The sequence below is a fragment of the Dendrobates tinctorius genome, unplaced genomic scaffold (genome assembly GCF_039654945.1).
Source record: "Dendrobates tinctorius isolate UK_male_01 unplaced genomic scaffold, ASM3965494v1 ptg000116l, whole genome shotgun sequence".
Classification (NCBI taxonomy): Eukaryota; Metazoa; Chordata; class Amphibia; order Anura; family Dendrobatidae; genus Dendrobates; species Dendrobates tinctorius.
Window position 1 is genome coordinate 23,260,639 of NW_027361784.1, and position 19,084 is coordinate 23,279,722.

At 46.5% G+C, this 19,084-nt stretch overlaps 1 long non-coding RNA gene across 2 annotated transcripts in view; it reads left to right on the top strand.

The window, feature by feature from the left end:
* LOC141101277 (uncharacterized) overlaps positions 1 to 13,108 on the top strand; it is a 132,315-nt gene extending 119,207 nt beyond the window's left edge. Inside the window, exon 4 of one of the 2 annotated variants that reach the window (XR_012234925.1) lies at positions 11,281 to 13,108. This is a non-coding gene — a long non-coding RNA (uncharacterized lncRNA). The remainder of the gene's footprint in view (positions 1 to 11,280) is intronic. The other variant, XR_012234926.1, reaches the window with a different exon arrangement.
* Positions 13,109 to 19,084: the final 5,976 nt, after the last annotated feature.

The window sequence follows — 19,084 nt, forward strand, 5'->3', positions numbered from 1 at the left end:
GTATGTATTGTATGAATGTATTGTATGTAGTATGTATGTAGTATATATGTGGTATGTGTGTAGCATGTAGTATGTATGTAGTATGTATGTAGCATGCATGTAGCATGCAGTATATATGTAGCATGCATGTAGTATATATGTAGTATGTATGTAGCATGTAGTATGTATGTAGTATGTATGTGGTATGTATGTAGCATGTAGTATGTATGTAGCATGCATGTAGTATGTATGTAGTATGTATGTAGTATATATGTAGTATGTATGTAGTATGTATGTAGCATATATGTAGTATGCATGTTGCATGCGTGTAGTATATATGTAGTATATATGTAGCATGTAGTATGTATGTAGTATGTATGTGGTATGTATGTAGCATGTAGTATGTATGTAGCATGCAGTATGTATGTAGTATATATGTAGTATGTATGTAGCATGTAGTATATATGTAGTATGCATGTTGCATGCATGTAGTATATATGTAGTATGTATGTTGCATGTAGTATATATGTAGTATGTATGTTGCATGTAGTATATATGTAGTATGCATGTTGCATGCATGTAGTATATATGTAGTATGTATGTTGCATGTAGTATATATGTAGTATGAATGTAGCATGTATGTAGTATGCATGTTGTATGTATGTAGCATGTATGTAGCATGTAATTTTTTTTTTTTTTTTTTACATTCAACACATTAGCCGGATGATGGGACTACTACTGTCCCATCATTGGCTAATGTGTCAATCACTGTCATGGTAGCAGGCATCGCCCGATGGGACTTGTAGTCCCATCGGACGATGCCTGCACAGACCCCCGAAGCCTGCACAGTCCCCCGGCAGGCCGGCACAGCCCCCCGGCAGGCCGGCACAGCCCCCCGGAGCCTGCACAGCCCCCCGGCAGGCCGGCACAGCCCCCCGGCAGGCCGGCACAGCCCCCCGGAGCCTGCACAGCCCCCCGGCAGGCCGGCACAGACCACCGGAGCCTGCACAGACCCCCTGGCAGGCCGGCACAGCCCCCCGAAAGGCCCGTACAGACCCCAGAGAGGCTGTACAAGGGAAAAACAGGATTTTTCTTATTCCGATACCGGAAGTCCCATAGACTTGAATGGGACTTCCGGTATCGGAATCGGCGATACCGATACTTTTTTTTAAGATCGGCCGATCCATTCCGATCCGATACTTTGAAGTATCGGACGGTATCGCTCAACTCTAGCCATAAGCTGATGTTGAGTCCTAAGCTACTCCCCCCTGCCATCTTGTGGTCATTTCTAGGTAATGCACTCTCCTATCCACCTTTCCCAGCTGTCACCCTTCTATCCTGTCAATCTCCATCTCTAGTGCACAAACCGTCCCCTCCTACTTCCAGTCACGTCTGTCCCTCAAGTCACCTTCCCCACACAAGGACCTAATATTCAAAAAAGGTGCCCGCTATGTCAACATTCGAGAACCAGACTAGAAAGTTTGCGCTGCCCTGGTTTGACTGCCACAGAGTACCAATTTGGACACATGACCAGGGTTCTATAAACCTTTTTGTACAACTTGATTAATATAAAAAGCAATATAAAGAGAATGGCTGCTTTTTTCCCCGCATTTTTTTCCACCATTTTGTTGCATTTCTTGAGATAGTGGTGTTATTTTTTAAACATGACAGATGCTCTAAGTTTGTTATTTTTTTTCTTGTGCATTCAAAAAGGTTTATGTATAAGATGAATAAAAAAATGTATTTGTAAATTAAAAAAAAACACATTCCAAAAAGCAGTGTTAAAAAAATGCATAAAAACCAAGCAGCTAAAAGGAGGCCAAAAGTTCAATTTGATCCATATTAGAAGTGTGGCGCCCCTGAGGGTTCAGTTGCCACAGAGGTACTGCACCTCCTCCTGAGGTGTAGTACCCCACTATCCAGGTAAGGTGGAGACACTTGACCACACTCCAACACTCACATCCCACACGCACACCAGTGTTTTTTATATATATATTTTTTTTTTATTGTTTTTTACGCACACCAGTAGTGTAGCAGAGCAACCTTGGTCGATCCCTGCTTGGAACACGAAGAGTGCTGGGAGGTGGGTGGAGCTTAGACTGCACAAGAGAGCGGGAGAATATTAGGAAAAGGTCAGTTGGTAAGAGGAGATCCCCTGAGAGGGATGGAGTGAAGGAAGTGCTGCAGCAGACTCCTGTGACCTGGAGCTGCTGGCACAGGAAAGAGCCATAGAAAGCCTGATTCTTCTGAAGGAAGAAAGATTAGTGTGGAACATAAGGAGAAGAGAACTAAGGACTGGGGTCAAAGCAGAGCCCTTCCTCAAGTTTGAACCGCATGGCCGGAGTCCGGTCTCCGAGGTTGTATGGATACTGATGTTCCTGCAGCATAAACCAGAGGAATAGATGTCGTCACCACTTTATTCCCATCTAAGACTTGGGGGCACAACAGCAACGTGGGTGAGCCAGGAAATGATAGCAAGGAGTCCCCGAAGCAGGCTACAGCTGTCTGCCGTACAAGTAGAGTTCTAAATAACATCAAGAAGGAGGAACTTGAGGTTAATACGCAACTACAAGTACTTCAGATTAGGTGCTAGTGTGGAGACGTTCAGAGAAGGCACATGTTGGAGGAGTGCCGGAAAGGTGTACTTTACCTTGCCTGGGAGCTGGCTGAGCCCCTGACCTGGAGGACACGGCACTGAAGCGGGCACCTGTGCGCACCAGACTGTGAGTAAAGCCTTTGGAACTACATGCCCTTGTGTCCTCCACTTATTCTTATGCCTTGCACCCGGCTCTGCTACATCTACGTCTTTACACCATCTCCCCATTTACCACCTTCATCTACTCTGCCCTAGGACCCCAGCTCCACCTGTGGGGAGCTTCAACATCATTGCTGCACCACAACATCTGTCCCAGAGAAGCAACCCTGCAGCGCTGGTCAAACTGACCAGAGACCACAGGTGGCATCACGAATCATCCACTTATAAACTTTAATCAGCCACGCTTAACTCCCTTTTACATGGATGCCCAGGGCCACGGACCGGCTCACCGCTACTGTGACACTTCCCTCTGAGATACCGGCCCGGTACCGAGTACCCCTCTGCCCTGGCAGGCGATTCAATTATGGCATCACGAACAGGATGACGAAGCCCGGTACCACCGAGTCCTGTGTGCTGAAGATTTATTGGACTTAAAATAGCTGAGAATGTGCAAAAGAACCAAAATGATAGACTGTAAAATGGACTCTCAAAATGGCCGCCAGCGCGGTGAAGAAGGGCGTGACAACATGGGTGGCCCTAAGGAAAGAGCGCGAACTGTCCTGGGCCTCCCCTGCTTGAACTTCTATGCAACCGCAACATGGCCTACCCCCAGAGGGGTTCATATACTGGCTTGGTATGGAGGAAGAGGAAGGAGGCGCCAACCCAGGAAGGAGGAGCAAAGCCCTGTGGCGGGAAAGGAGCCCAGAGAGAAGCTAGAATGCCAGGACGCCATGATGGAAGAAGGACGGAGGCCTGAAGATCGCGAGGAAGAGGAGCTTGCCTTCCCCGGCGCAATAGTTGAAAGGCTCCGGCCCTGCTTCTGTGATGGACCGCCAGCAGCTGGAGGAAGAAATCGCCATGCTGAACTGCAGTCTGCGGCTGAAGCAGGAGGCTCTGCAGGCCTTGGATCAGCAGTGCACCCAGGAGGGGCCTGCAGAAATGGTACCTCCACAGCCGCTGAACCAGTTCCACCCCAGGCAGCACCTGTGAAACCTGCGGCCGCTGCTATGCCATCGGCAGCGCCTGTCTCCACTTCCCCGCTGCTGTCGCTGGGCGCTGCCTGCCAGAAGGAGTTACCCGAGGACCCAGGATCTGAATGTGAGGCAGAGACTGTGTTTTTGTCTGGACCTGGCGCGGCCGCGCAGGTCCCACCTGAGGCCTCAGCAGATCTTGAACCAGCACCTGCTCCACTCCGGTCGCTGCCCGCTGACCAGGCAGCTCCAGCAACCACCGCTGCCACCGGCTGCCGTCCAGTGCCTGCACCAGAGCCGAGACACCACCGGGAAGCGTCAGGTATGGCCGCCGCCCCTGCAACCGGGTTGACCCCTGAGTTCCCAGCTACTGCGTGCAACAGGCCAGTACTTCGCATGGAACAAATGGAGGAGTTGTGTTCTCAATTCCAAGACGTTAAGCTGATCGCAATGGAGAACTGAAAGAAGTCTCTGCTGAAAAGAGCAAAGCTGGAGCAGACGCGTCCCATTCGGCGGCTTCTGATCTTGGCGGAGGAGCCTGAGCAGCTGATGGGTGTTACCATGCATCATGGATTTTCCCTTCCAGAGATTCGTTATCCTCGCACTTCATCATGCAAGAGACGAAACCCCTGAGTACATTTCTAACTGAACTGTTACCCAGGAGGGTATGGGCACCATTGTGCCCTCATTTTCTGTGTTTCCCCAGTTCGCCCAGTTGGCACCAATTTTATTGAACTGAGCGATCATGAATTTGGAGTGATCCAAAAACTTTGCTGTAAATAGTTTACGCCTCTTAAGGTGCTCTCTCTTGGTTTTACATGAACAGTCTTCAACAAGGACTACTTCAGACCCGAGTTCTACTTCAGCTATAGAGACACTGCAAGAAATCCCGGCTGGGAGCGGTGTCCAGCGCTTGCAAGAATTACTGTTTCTTTTTACTGTGAAGTCTTTTATATTGTGCCTCATAAAAAAAAAAACGTTGGTAGCAATGTTTAACTATCAGATCAGGAGTGAATATTTTGCAGAATTTAGCTTCGTAGTAATGCTTAATAAAAAAATGTGAAGTTTTGAATAAAAATTTGAATTCAGGTGACGAACTAGGAGTCAGTGGTTGTCACCAAGGTAGCACTTCAGATCATAGTAGTAAATCCAAAGTTATCATAGGTAACGTTAAAAGTAAAAGGTCCCTGTCCTGTGAGAAGATGTTTTATAGTAATATAAGTAATGTTTACTGCAGGCAGTATTGTTAAAATAAAAATTTTGTATGTTCCTTATGTAACATCCTTTGTTTCACTTGCAGCCCGCGGACGTGCTGTGTTTAATGGGGGGGTATGTGGCGCCCCATGAGGATGACACTTCCCTCTGAGATACCGGCCCGGTACCGAGTACCCCACTGCCCTGGCGGGCTATCCAGAAGGACAATACCTTTATAGATAGTTAGGGGCCCTGTGGAAGTTTTGGGGCCCGTGAGCTTCAACCTATGGCACAAATAGACATGTACATTACAAATTTAAGGGTCTTGTTTAGTACAAAAAAAAACTCCAGTAGCAACCCAATGGTATCTAGAAATCTTGTGGGCACTGTTATAGTGGTAGAAGGGGCCCCCTTCCTGTGTTCAGATGCATAAGGTCTTAAATTCCTGGGATCAAAAAAAAGGTGACCAAACTTTCTTGGGTCTTGCTGCCCGTTGGATCACGCCCCTTTGTCAATTTACTCTTTAATACTTGTATCTGGAAATGAAAATATTGTCTATATAAGACAGGCCCTTCTGCCACGACCGGGATGATTATCAATTGTAAAATCCACCATTTATTCCCGTCCATCAGTGGTGACTTATGTTTCCAGTTCATTTTACTAAAGTTAGAAAATTGACTTTGGACGAGGGCTCAGACCTGTTTGACAGTAGTTGTTCTGGCAGATACAGGTGGAAAATTGTCGGCTTATCCTTGGCAAAGGATTTTCTTCACTTTATCAGGAGTAGTTTCAGTCATCTCGCACCCACAAAATCCAACCACATCCAGTGGGTGAGAGTAGAAAATGTACCTACTTCTTATTCTGAGACAGAAGTTGTAATTTAAGTTCTAAAATTCTGTAATGATTAATTTGACTTTCTGGTCCAAATCTCAGCTTTGCTGCACACAAATCAATAAAGGGATTGTTCAGGACTGTGGGAAAAAAAATAAAAGTAGGAAATGTGCTAAAATTACCATAATTCACCTGGTATATCTCTCATCTGTGCTCCATCGCTGACGTGCTGGTGGTCCACATCTGTTTTCATTTACTTTGCTGGAGAATTAACTTGTCATACATTCATATGACTGCTGCAGCCAATCACTATCACTGACCTCAATGATTTGATGCCATAAATGCTTGTATTACCATTGATACCAATGATAAGCTACAATGGTTGGGTGAATGTATGACAGGGAAGTCTAAAGAGATGCACGGATCGATTCACGGGACACAGGTCCAGCTTCCAGGTCAGTGGTACCAGGGTTGCCAACCGTCCAGAAATTCCAGGAAAGACCATAAAAATAGGGCAATTTTTTACACTGTCTGTAAAAAAATACAAGGCTTCCATGATTTTTTTTGATGCTGTAGAAACTTATACAGATTATTTTGACTGTAATTATCATCATTTTACAGTTCCCTGTGACTGCAGCTGATGTCTCCATATTAGAATTATGGGCTGTAGGCAAATATCATTTATAATCAGAATGATTTATTATTTTTATTATGGTTTTGTAATCTATCGCACAATATTGTCTGTTCCTAATTTTCTGATAAGCTGTCCAGAAAAAGTAAAAAGTTAAGTTGGCAACCCTGAGTGGTAAATGGCAGTAAGATAAGAGTCCAGCAAATCTCTCACCTTCTGATATCCCAGAGGCAGCTTCTGATTAGCCAAAGCTGGCATCACGTCATCTGTGCGTCATGTCACATACATAGAAGACATTGCGCCAGCCCTAACAGATCAAATGCCGCTGATGCCAGAAGGTAAGAGATTGAGACTACTGTCTAGCCGCCAGGTACCACTAACTTAGAAGCCCTACAAAATCGATCTGCCCATCACTAGAAGACAACAAAGACAACTATGTAGTAGGGGCCCAGATTGGGGGGTGGTCCACTGCTTACCATGACCGGACGCGGCAAAGACGAGTTGGAGGCAGAATTTAGTTGTAACAGATCCGGGTTTATTTGCCGTCCTCCTGATGACCTTAGCCATGCACCGCAGTTCCTTTACAGCTCTCCGTATACAGGCACGGGTACCTTCCCCTCTCTTTTAGTCATGATGACGTCCCTCACGGATCTTTCGCTGGGGCTGTCCTAGACCAATCTACTGCCAGCACTTCACCTGCCCAGAGTCGTCGTCCAGTCGGTACTCCCGGGGCCTCGTCTGTCCTGCGGTAGGTCGCGTCAGGGCCACCCCCCTGACTGTCTTCTCTTGTCAGTCCCCTGGTCGAGCTCTTCACCGTTCTCTGTCTTCTGTCCTGAGTCCTCCTCTGTTGAGCTCCTCCCGGGACTAGCCTAGCCTCTGGAACCCCAATCAGTCCTATTTATCCCCTCTCTCTCTGGGAATTTCCCTCCTGGGTTCCTATCTCCCCGCCCCCTATGACTAAGCAGTTTCTATAGCCCTAAACTGATGTCAAGTCCTGAACTACACTCCCCCCTGCCATCTTGTGGTCAAATCCCGGTACTGCACTCCCTTTTCTGTCTTTCCCTGCTGTTACCTTTCTGTCATTGCCAATCTCCGTCTGTAGTGCACAAATCGTCCCCTCCTACTTCCACTCAAGTCTGTCCGTCAAGTCACCTTCCCCACACTCCCCCTTCTTTTGCCCATTGTCGTCCCGACAATCGTACTCTCTACCTACGTCGTCCTAAAGCTTGTCCAACGTCTGTTGTCGGACCGGTCGTTGGGCCAAACCCGCCACCCACGGGGGCCGAACCAAACCGGGAGCACCATACTCCAAGCAGTCTACTGCTACTCGTCGGCGCGCAAGCCACTTGACAACTTCTTTCAGGTTGGCGAGGTCCACCCGGACTACACTACGGTGTGTACCTCCCACTACTCTCCCCTTCTACTACCTTCAGTTGTCCGGTACACCATGACAGAGGCCTTTTGCCTACCAGGTCATCATTGGCGCCCGCACGTCCTTTTTGGGTGTCCGTGGTGTCGGGGACCTGACTGACGGACCACTGTCTGGTTCAATGTTCTTCGTCTCTTCGTCCTTCACTTAAAAGAGTCATGGTCGGCGTCTTCGTCACATCTACCTCGTACCCGGGACCTGTTACACACACATTTTTCTTTTTGTTACACACACATTTTTTTCTATACATACTACACATTAATTCAACTTTTAGTCTACCATTACCTCTACTTTAATAACAATAGGAGTTACTCAACCGGAATAACCCCTTTTTCTTTCTTTTTTTTTGTTTTTTCCCTTTTTTCTTTAAGTCCTTTTTTAAACACATTACTTCAAACGTAAAATGGAAGTACTCCCCCTTCCTTTAACATTGACACTTCCTTCCACATCCCTGCTATATCAGGAGAAAACAATAAACAATAAAAACATTTTCCTTAACTTTGGACGCGTAACTGTCCTTTTGGCCTGCACAACGGTGCAGCGAAATCCCGGAAGTCCGGGCCATCTCCTGATAGCCGATGTCTCATCAGTAGTAAGGGGGCTCCACAGCCGTGGAGCTCCCAGGATGCTGGGAGTGTCTCTAGGGGTCCTTTTACAAGGGCTCGTGGCTTTCGGGTTCAGCAGTCACGGCTACCGCGTAGTAGCCGCGGGGACAGTACTCCTTGTAGTATGACACCAAGTCCCCCTCCCGCAAAGCCCGGCCCTGACGGATGGAAGTCACGTTGATGTATACCTTTTGGCCGGTTGCGAGGTCCCGAATGAACCCGTATCCTTTCTCCAGATTGGTATACACGAGCCGCCCCATGGATCGGGAAGCCGCCATGCCAGCCTCCCCTCTCTCGTGGAGCAGGTTCCAGACCTCCTGCTCTCTGGTCTTTTTCTTCTGTATGACCTTCGCGACCCAGATGGAGGGTCCGGTGTAGGCCTCGGAGTCCGGTGGGCGGGACGCGGCCAGGGTTGAGAGCGGGGCAGAGGTGGCCGCAGATTCCGGCGGCCCAGCAGCCGCTGGGTCCGAGCGACGGGCAAGGGCAGCAGTGGTTCCCGGCGGGTAGGCCGCAGAGCCCGACGAGCCGGCCGCAGCCGACTCCGAGGGTGAAGCAGATGTGGCCGCGGGGCAGGCCGCAATCGGAGTCGCAGCTGGGACCGAAGTGGCGGCAGGTTTTGGTGGATAGGCCGCTGCCACCAGATGGAACGTAGCAGGGACGGCCACAGGTGAGTTCCGCACCGGCGACACCGGACGTGGCGCCGCCAGGCGAGGTGGTTCGGGGACGTGTGCAGAGGCAACGCTCAGCCCGGCGGAGGCCGCAGAGCCCTCCGCAGCCGGACCCACAGGAATGCAGGAGGCCGCGCGGGGAGGCCGGGTGATGGGGACTGGTTGCGGAGCTGCCGGCCGAGCCGGGGAGCCTCTCACCTTCCCCGCCGCCGCGGCCTCCGACAGGCCACCCCGCGGCTCCTCCCGCAGCCTCCGATCTTCACCCCGCCATCCGGCAGGGCTAGCCTCCAGGCTCGTGGGTCCCGCAGGGAGGCTCCCAGGCGATGTCTTCGGCGGCTGCTCCCGCAGGGCCCGCAGTCGCTTCTCCTGTCCGCCCGGTGTCTGAGGGGCTGTCAGTGGCTCCAGAAAGCAGGTCTCCCAGCGAGATTCGACCTCTTGACGCCACTGCCATTCCAGGCGTCCGAGGCCATGGCAGCTGCAGCGTCGCATCCTGTCCGGTGTACAGCACTCAAATGGCGCCAAACAGTCGCAGCCGGTCTTCCCACCCGGGCCACTCCCGCCCTTGGGTGGGGCGATGGTCGGCTTCTCCACTCATCTTCCCGGGTCCAATATGAGGGAGTGGCGATCTCCAGACATACACCGCTCCCCCCAGGGGTAATTTGGAGACGGTCCCAGTGCGTCCAGAGCAGCTACAAACGCCCGGGCCTCTTCCCGGCGTTGAAGTACCATGACCATGTTGTCCGGCTTCTGGTACCACCTCAGATCCGGAACCAAGTCTCAAATTTGTAATCCACAGGCGAATAAATTTGTAATCCACAAGTGAGCAAATTTGTAATCCACAGGTGAACAGCTCAAGTCCTTTTGGATTCTCCTAGCGCAGGCCTGCCGCAGAAGCTGTAGTATTGGCGGCGGCGATCCTGCCGACTACGCCAAATGTAGTAGGGGCCCAGATTGGGGGGTGGTTCACTGCTTACCACGAGCGGACGTGGCAAAGATGAGTGGGAGGCAGAATTCAGTAGTAACAGATCCGGGTTTATTTGCCGTCCTCCTGACGACCTTAGCCATGCACCGCAGTTCCTTTACAGCTCTCTGTATCCAGGCCCGGGTACCTTTACCTCTCCTTTAGTCATGATGACATCCCTCATGGATCTTTTGCTGGGGCTGTCCTAGACCAATCTACCGCCAGCGCTTCACCTGCCCGAGGTCGTCATCCAGTTGGTACTCCCGGGGCCTCGTCTGTCCTGCAGTACGTCGTGTCAGGGCCACCCCCCTGACTGTCTTCTCTTGTCAGTCCCCTGGTCAAGCTCTTCACTGTTCTCCGTCTTCTGTCCTGAGTCCTCCTCTGTTGAGCTCCTCCCGGGACTAGCCTAGCCTCTGGAACCCCAACCAGTCCTATTTATCCCCTCTCTCACTGGGAATTTCCTTCCTGGGTTCCTATCTCCCCGCCCCCTATGACTAAGCAGTTTCTATAGCACTAAGCTGATGTCAAGTCCTGAACTACACTCCCCCCTGCCATCTTGTGGTCAAATCCTGGTACTGCACTCCCTTTTCTGTCTTTCCCTGCTGTTACCTTTCTGTCATTGCCAATCTCTGTTTGTAGTGCACAAATCGTCCCCTCCTACTTCCAGTCAAGTCTGTCCGTCAAGTCACCTTCCCCACAACTACACCGATGCCTCCATCCTGTGCCAATCATTGCACTGGTTGTCCATCCTCTAGAGAGTACAATATAAACTGATCTCCCTCACCCACAAAGATCTCCAAAGTTCTGCACTACCCTATATCTCCTCCAACATCTCTGTCTATCACCCTACACGCTCCCTCCATTCTGCAACTGATCTAAGAATAGCATCCTCCATAATCTGAACCTCACACCTCCGTCTCCAAGACTTCTGCACCAGTTTTCTAGAATGCACTACCCTAGACTATCTGATTAATACCTAGTTCCCACATTTCTAAGCGTGCCCTAAAAACATACCTTTAACTGGCCAATCACTTCGCTTCACTAATCTAACTTCTCCCTGTTCCCCTTTCAGGAACTGGTCCATCCTATTCATCTGTCTCCACATCATACATGCACCCAATAGCACTTGGTACCGGCATACACAGGTTGATGATCGGATTATGCAGATTTTTTTTTATGTCCTATTTATTATAATTATGGCTGGACCAGATATAATGGTATGTTCTACCTATTGCATCTCCCCTATTTCCTTGTAGATTGTAAGCTTGTGAGTGTAAGGAGGAAGACCAATCTGCAGGTGCCTACATCATACTGAGTCCGGAACTGCTGAGGCTGCATCCCATGTTGCCTAGGGGAAAGAATAGGGGACAGGACAGGCCCCATGAACCAGGAAGAGAGGGTGTGGCTAAGCCAGTCAGTGAGGAGAAAGCGAACGAAGAAAGGCTCAGTTGCCTGCCGGCAGTGAGAGTGGGGGCAGGTGTGCGGCGCGCTCCGCAGCGAGACAGACAGCGCGGAGCTGTGCTCCAGCAGAACTTCAGCGGGCACTCTGGTGAGACAGTGTGTGTGCAGAGCGCCATGTGCAGTGCTCGCACGGAGGAGCGGGGGTCGGGTGCAGGATCCTGAGGTGTGTTCCTGAAGGGCTGATAGACACGCAGCAGCACCCATGTTGGTCAGAGTACTCCGATCGGGAGTTGGTTGGGAAAAGCTCCCAGCTGCAGAGCACAGATCTGGGACAGCTGTGTGAGAGACTTACTGCGTGAGAGATTTACTGGTATCGGTGGACGCGCAGAGCAGCGCAAACCGAGCAGAGCCGTGCAGAGCAGCCATTCAGGTGATGGCAGCTGCTCAGAGAGAGACCTGTGCGCTCCATGACTGTGAGTACAGCGCACGTGCCACATAGAGAAAGCCAAGTACTGGACAGATATTTGCGGCCTACCTGTCCAGTTGACACTTGCCAATCCACGTTGGACTCTGTCAGTGTTGCGACCCTGTTTGCTTTGGCCGCATCAACTTATGGACTAGGGGCTCAGCGGAAGGTGCCGGAGACCAACCGCTGCCGCCAGAAGACAGACCGTTGTTTGTAGGACCCCACTGGAACAGCACCATGTCAGCCATTGTTGGCGCCACTGCCTTGAAAGCTTCAGTTGTGGACTGGGAAGCCTCTGACATGATAAGTGATTTAAAGAACTGCTGTTATCTTGTTTCTTGCTTATTAACTTTCCTATTGCTTGCCATTGACCTTTTTAACTCTCTTTTAACCATTTATCTACCTGCGAGGAGTTAACCCCCTGCTAAATTAAAACTGTTAAATTTGTTAACCCTTGCTCTGCCCTCTGTCTGTCACTGCAACCCGCCTTACACGAGCAGCGGGACCCTCACTCCTCCTGTAACTGTTGACCTATGTGTTACTTTGTTCTTCTTTTCTGTACGTGTCTTCACTTACTAGTAAAGTGCGGCAGAATTTCCTTTACACTTCACAAATACTTGCTACTTTGTATTGGTATATCACATAAATTTAAGGGGCTGCGTCTCTGCTGCGACTGGACCTGGGGAATGAAAATAACAGATGATTTTATTTTAACATAATGATTTAGTTAAAAATAGTTTAAACTGTAAAATGCATTAAGATAGCGCCGATAAAAAAACATAAATAAAATCTAGCGCCAATTGGTTAAAAGAAAATTGTAAAATTTTAGCCACCACTAGGGGCAGCCTAAGAGCTTATTAACCAACATTAACTACTTATATAAACGTCCTGAGAGCTGTGAAATTTCAGATAAGTAGCTACTCCATCCCTATTCAACTTCCTTTCTAAGTAGTCTTAGATTTTAACATTTTTACATAATAACTTTCAATTCATTTCCTTTTTTTTTCCAGGAGACCAATATAAATATGACCTGAATAACTTTTGGGGATCCGTACTGCAGAAGACAAATCCTGAATAGCAACCACATCCTTCCAAAAATACAACCAAAAACCAGACTGTGGCAAATTCACCTGAAACAACAATTGCAGCATTTGTTTAAGTATGAAATGTTTCCAAAAACAGATAAAAATGAAAAAAATTAAAGTAAAAAAAAAAAATTCATTTTCAATTAATGTAAAATTGTAAACTCTAACTTTATGTAGTTTCAGGAAATCCAAAATGTAAATTTGCAGCAATAGAGTGACTCAGATGCTATATAATTATATTGCAGCATCCAATGAGCATGTGCAAAGGTTATTGTACAGGAGGGAGAGGAGGTCAGCTGTGATATCATCTATTATGAATGGTGGTGTGACCCTGGGTCACTTCTCACTGAGAAGTCGTGAGGAGGGGAAGCCAAGAGGGTACATCATAGGCAAAAGGATAATACAAACAGATAGTCAATAGCAAAGTCCGGGATCAGCAAACCAACGTTAGAGAGCATCAAGGCAAAAGGGATAATACAAATGCATAGTCAAAAAGACAAATCCAAGGTCTGGCAACAAAGATCAGAATACAGAGCCCAGAGAAAACACATCACTGACCTACAAACTACACCAGGCAAGGTCTGATAATAGCCAGCCAGCTAAAAAAATATAAAAAATATATATAAAGGTAACATGAATGTATAACAGCAGTAAAATCAGATGGTTTTGAATCTGCCATCCTTAGGACTGCGTCTACATTAAAAGGCACAACTTCTAGATATTTTGATTACGGGAACAAAGGGTGCTTTCCAAGGAATACAGAGGTGTCAACTATGACACCTCAGCCCGGACTCTGAGCTTCAAAGAGTTAGCAGATGGTCTGTTACCAAGCAGAATATTTTCCATTCATTTTATGGAGAGGGAATAGGGAGACACAAGTTCTAATATGCAAGGTACCTGCCTCTAATTAGCCCACAGTCCAATTACAATAGAGCAATTTTAATATTGCAATCTAGGCCATCCTGGAATCAAGAGCCCAAGGTCAGGTAAAGAAAGGTGTTCACATGCGGGGGTCAGCATATGCTGATAGTGATCTCATCGCTTTGTGTGTTTGATGAGTGTTGTGCTTTCCAGGGTCTGTTGTCTGTGTCGGGGTGTGATTTATACTCACTATATGGCCTGAAACAGAGGATGCGTGCTGGATTGAGTGAGAGGTGATAAATTAACCCTTTCAGACTCACCCAGGTCATGTGCTAAATGTGTGCCTGACCCCTGATAATCAGCAAGGTGACACTTGGAACACACTTCAGGCAGGCCAGATTGGGCTGTTAATCACTATAGCTACAGCTCAGCCCATCCCTATCCTTTAGAGAAGCTGATCTATCACTCACAGCATGGTGAAATCGTGACAGGTGGATCATGTGTTATCCACTGTATATAGAGGTGTTATCAGTCATTGTACAGGAGGAGGTGAGTTGTGACATCACCTATTGTAAATGGCGGATCCTGTGTTATCTGCTTTATATAGAGGTGTTATCAGTCACTGTACAGGAGGAGAAGGTGAGCTGTGACATCACGTATTGTGAATGGTGGATCCTGTGTTATCTACTGTATATAGAGGTGTTATCAGTTATTGTACAGGAGGAGGAGGAGGTGAGCTGTGACATCACCTATTGTGAATGGTGGATCCTGTGTTATCTACTGTATATAGAGGTGTTATCAATCATTGTACAGGAGGAGAAGGAGGTGAGCTGTGACATCACATATTGTAAATGGTGGATCCTGTGCTATCTGCTGTATATAGAGGTGTTATCGGTCATTGTACAGGAGGAGGAGGAGGTGAGCTGTGACATCACCTATTGTGAATGGTGGATCCTGTGTTATCTACTCTATATAGAGGTGTCATCGGTCATTGTACAGGAGGAGGAGGTGAGCTGTGACATCACCTATTGTGAGTGGTGGATCCTGTGTTATCTACTGTATATAGAGGTGTTATCAGTCATTGTACAGAAGGAGGAGGTGAGCTGTGACATCACCTATTGTGAATGGTGGATCCTGTGTTATCTACTTTATATAGAGGTGTTATCGGTCATTGTACAGGAGGAGGAGGTGAGCTGTGACATCACATATTGTAAATGGTGGATCCTGTGCTATCTGCTGTATATAGAGGTGTTATCAGTCATTGTACAGAAGGAGGAGGTGAGCTGTGACATCACCTATTGTGAGTGGTGGATCCTGTGTTATCTACTGTATATAGAGGTGTTATCGGTCATTGTACAGGAGGAGGTGAGCTGTGACATCACCTATTGTGAATGGTGGATCCTGTGTTATCTACTGTAAATAGAGGTGTTATCAGTCATTGTACAAGAGGAGGAGGTGAGCTGTGACATCACATATTGTAAATGGTGGATCCTGTGCTATCTGCTGTATATAGAGGTGTTATCAGTCATTGTACAGGAGGAGGAGGTGAGTTGTGACATCACCTATTGTGAGTGGTGGATCCTGTGTTATCTACTGTATATAGAGATGTTATCGGTCATTGTACAGGAGGAGGTGAGCTGTGACATCACCTATTGTGAATGGTGGATCCTGTGTTATCTACTGTATATAGAGGTGTTATCAGTCATTGTACAGGAGGAGGAGGTGAGCTGTGACATCACCTATTGTGAGTGGTGGATCCTGTGTTATCTACTGTATATAGAGGTGTTATCGGTCATTGTACAGGAGGAGGAGGTGAGCTGTGACATCACCTATTGTGAATGGTGGATCCTGTGTTATCTACTGTATATAGAGGTGTCATCAGTCATTGTACAGGAGGAGGAGGTGAGTTGTGACATCACCTATTGTGAATGGTGGATCCTGTTTCATCTGCTGTATATAGGGGTGTTATCAGTCATTGTAATGGTGTCTGGGAAAATAATCAGACAGCTGAAAAGTGTAAAACAAAGGATTACAAGTCTAAAATAAGCCCTGTAGTTAGTAGGAAAATTACAAGATCATATATATATATATATATATATATATATATATATATATATTTTTTTTTTTAATACAAATAATTATGTTTTTTTATTTTTTAAATATTTTTCAAATACAGTACATTTAAAACAAAAACCTGATTTAAAAAATAAGTAATGTTCTATTGATATCTTCTCTTTAACATGTGAGATGCCACACACCTGTCAGAGTCCTTTATTTTAAATTGCTCAGCTTAGGAGACTGGGATATGTGTGATCATACACCGCGTGGACCCTTTATGGGCTGACTGCCAATACCAATGAGCACCAAGAGCAAATTTAAATGTTTAGATTTAATGTTTCTTCCCCAACTGACGGACACAGTAGAGAAGATTTTGGATATTTGCAGGTACTCATAATGCCCCTTTTTATTTATTTCTTAAAATTCTAAGTATTGGTCCCTCCTTGTGCAATTGGCGGGTGAATGTCTCACCTTCTATTTTTGTTGGCAAGGAATGTTTGGCCATAGGATCTGCAATAAACTTCTTTCTTCGGACAGATGACGGAAGGAATTTTATGGGATTCCCATTTCAAATGGGATTTGACATCCGATTTTTTCGATAGGGTCTTCATCACAAATATTCGACTAAATCTCTCAGGATGGAAATAACGCTCCATTGTTTTATGACATTGGGTTCCTAAAGGCAGAAGTAAGGGCTTGTAAAGCTTTTGTACTGTCAGGATACCGCCGTGTTTAAAAATATGATGTGGTTTGGCCGGTGAGTGAACCGCTAGCTGTGGTAACCATTTTAAGGAAAGAGATACCCTTCATACAAGAGAAGGTGAGTCTGCTCAATATCTGCGTTTGGTTGGAATCCAACAGTGACTTTTCCTTTTCGCCGTAATCATTCATTTCTGATATTTAAAAGTTCTCATCCAGACAGAAAGGCTGCATGAAAACATTTCTTAGTGCACATGCTTTCAGTGATTTGGAAGCGAGCGCCGGTAATCCCAGCCCTCTCCGATTCCATGTGAACTAAATTTGTGGTTTACAGTTTCCTCTTCAATACCCCTTTTAGTGTTTCTCCTATAGGGCACAAGCCTAGCCAGATAAGACAGCTGAAAGTATTAACTTATTTTTCCAGTCTGTAAAGTGACTTATCCCTGAACTCGGTGAGATTAAATCCCGAAATTGAGGTTCTGATGGCAAATGTAGACATATAAGGCTGGGAATCACGGGATCGTTTCTCGTGCAACATTATATATTTTGAGATGGACTTTATGTACTGTAGATGACCCATTGGGAAGAGCAATGAAAGGTTGACCCATGGATAGTTTCCAGTGAAAGCTGCCATGGCTGAAAAAGTGGGATAAGATATTAGGTTTTTTGAGAATTTCATTCATATACAATGGAGGGAGGTCTCATAAGTTTAGTGATTTCCGATCTAGCATAAGAAAGCCAACAGCTCTCCACATCTGCAATGGCTTCATCAAGGGCTCTCCGCAGCTTGATCAATGTGTGTCACTATATTCCTTTAATAGAGGAGCCGGAGCTCCGTCCTTCTTCTGAAATGTCATGTTTCATAAACCTTTACGCGCTGAAAACACTAAACAGAGTTGATTAAACTTCTGAGACGCTTCTGAAGTCTTTAACAGCCGCGGGTGGATCGGAGCGGGTAACTAGTGAAATCCCACTGTCAATCACTGACAGCAAGATTTAACACGCGCCGGCCAAAAGCGCATCATTCCACGCTCCCATCGGCATGTTTGTGACATGATCAAGGGGCACCGATGGATTGTAATGATAGCCGGGGGTCTGCTGATGACCCAAATGCTTGTCATTACGATACTCCTGTGACAGCTTGCTGCAGCACTGATATGGATATCACAGGCGATCGGACGATCATGGCTTCCAGTTTCGTAAGGAGACTTAAACTCAATGAAAATTGAGGAAAAAAAAGTTTAAAAGTATAAAAAAATTAAAAAACTGCAAAACTTCAAAATACCCCCCTTTCCCCACAATTCAAAATGAAAATATGATAAAAAAAATACATATTTGGCATCTCTGTGTTCGTTAATGTCCAATCGATCAAAATATGAAATAAATAAATCTGATCTCTAAACAGCGTAAAGGAAAAAAAATCAAAGCACCAGAATTACTTTTTTTTGGCCACTACAACATTGCAATAAAATGCAATAAGAAAAGATCAAAACATCATATCTACCTTTAAATGGTATGAATAAAAACTTCAGCTCTAGGCGCCAAAAATAAGTCCTCAAACAGCCCCATATCCTGAAAATAGAAAATGTTCTGGGTCTTGAAAATTTTTTTCACCACCCTAAAGGGAATCTGTCACCACCACATTTTTGGCATATCATGTAAAAATATCATTCAATTTAGTGTCAGCTCTGCATTATACAAGTACTTTTTATAACCCTTGATTCCCCACTAATGATACATAAATACCGTTTTTATTCCTCCCGCGGTGTATGTAAATATGCTCGATCCAGTCCAATGGGTGGAGCTTATTGTCCGTCTCCACCCCCCCTCCTCGTCTTGCTGTACGTACTCGTTTCCGTGAATATCACAGATAGCGTACAGTTACCGCATGTGCATTCAAATGGTCCCTTGCACTTGCGCAGTATTGCGCATGAGCCAGCATATGCCACGGCTTTCTATGGCCTGGAAGTATACAAGTTTACTTCCGGGCCATAGAACGCAATTGCGTACTACTGTTTTTCATCTTTGCCCACAGTTGGGCAAAGCAGACTGCCATGCGAGAGGGATCATTTGAATGCGCACGCGCGGTAACTCTACGCTAACGCAGGAATTACCCGAAAGGAATGCATAGAGCAAGCCAGGAGGGGGGGAGAGACGGGCAATAAGCCCCGCCCATCGGACCGGACCGCGCATATTTACATACACCGCGGGAGGAATAAAAAAGGTATTTATGTATCATTGGTGGGGAGTCAAGGGGTATAAAAAGTACTTGTATAATGCAGAGCTGACACTAAATTCAATTATATTTTTACATGATATGCCAAAAAAGTGGTCACAGATTCCCTTTAATAAGAAAAAACTATACATGTTTGGTATGTGCATATTCGTACTGACCTAGAGAATTCTATTGTAAGGTCAGTTTTACCATATAGTGAACATGGTAAATAAAAAGACTCTAAAATCTAAAAAATTGTGGAATGGCACTTTTTT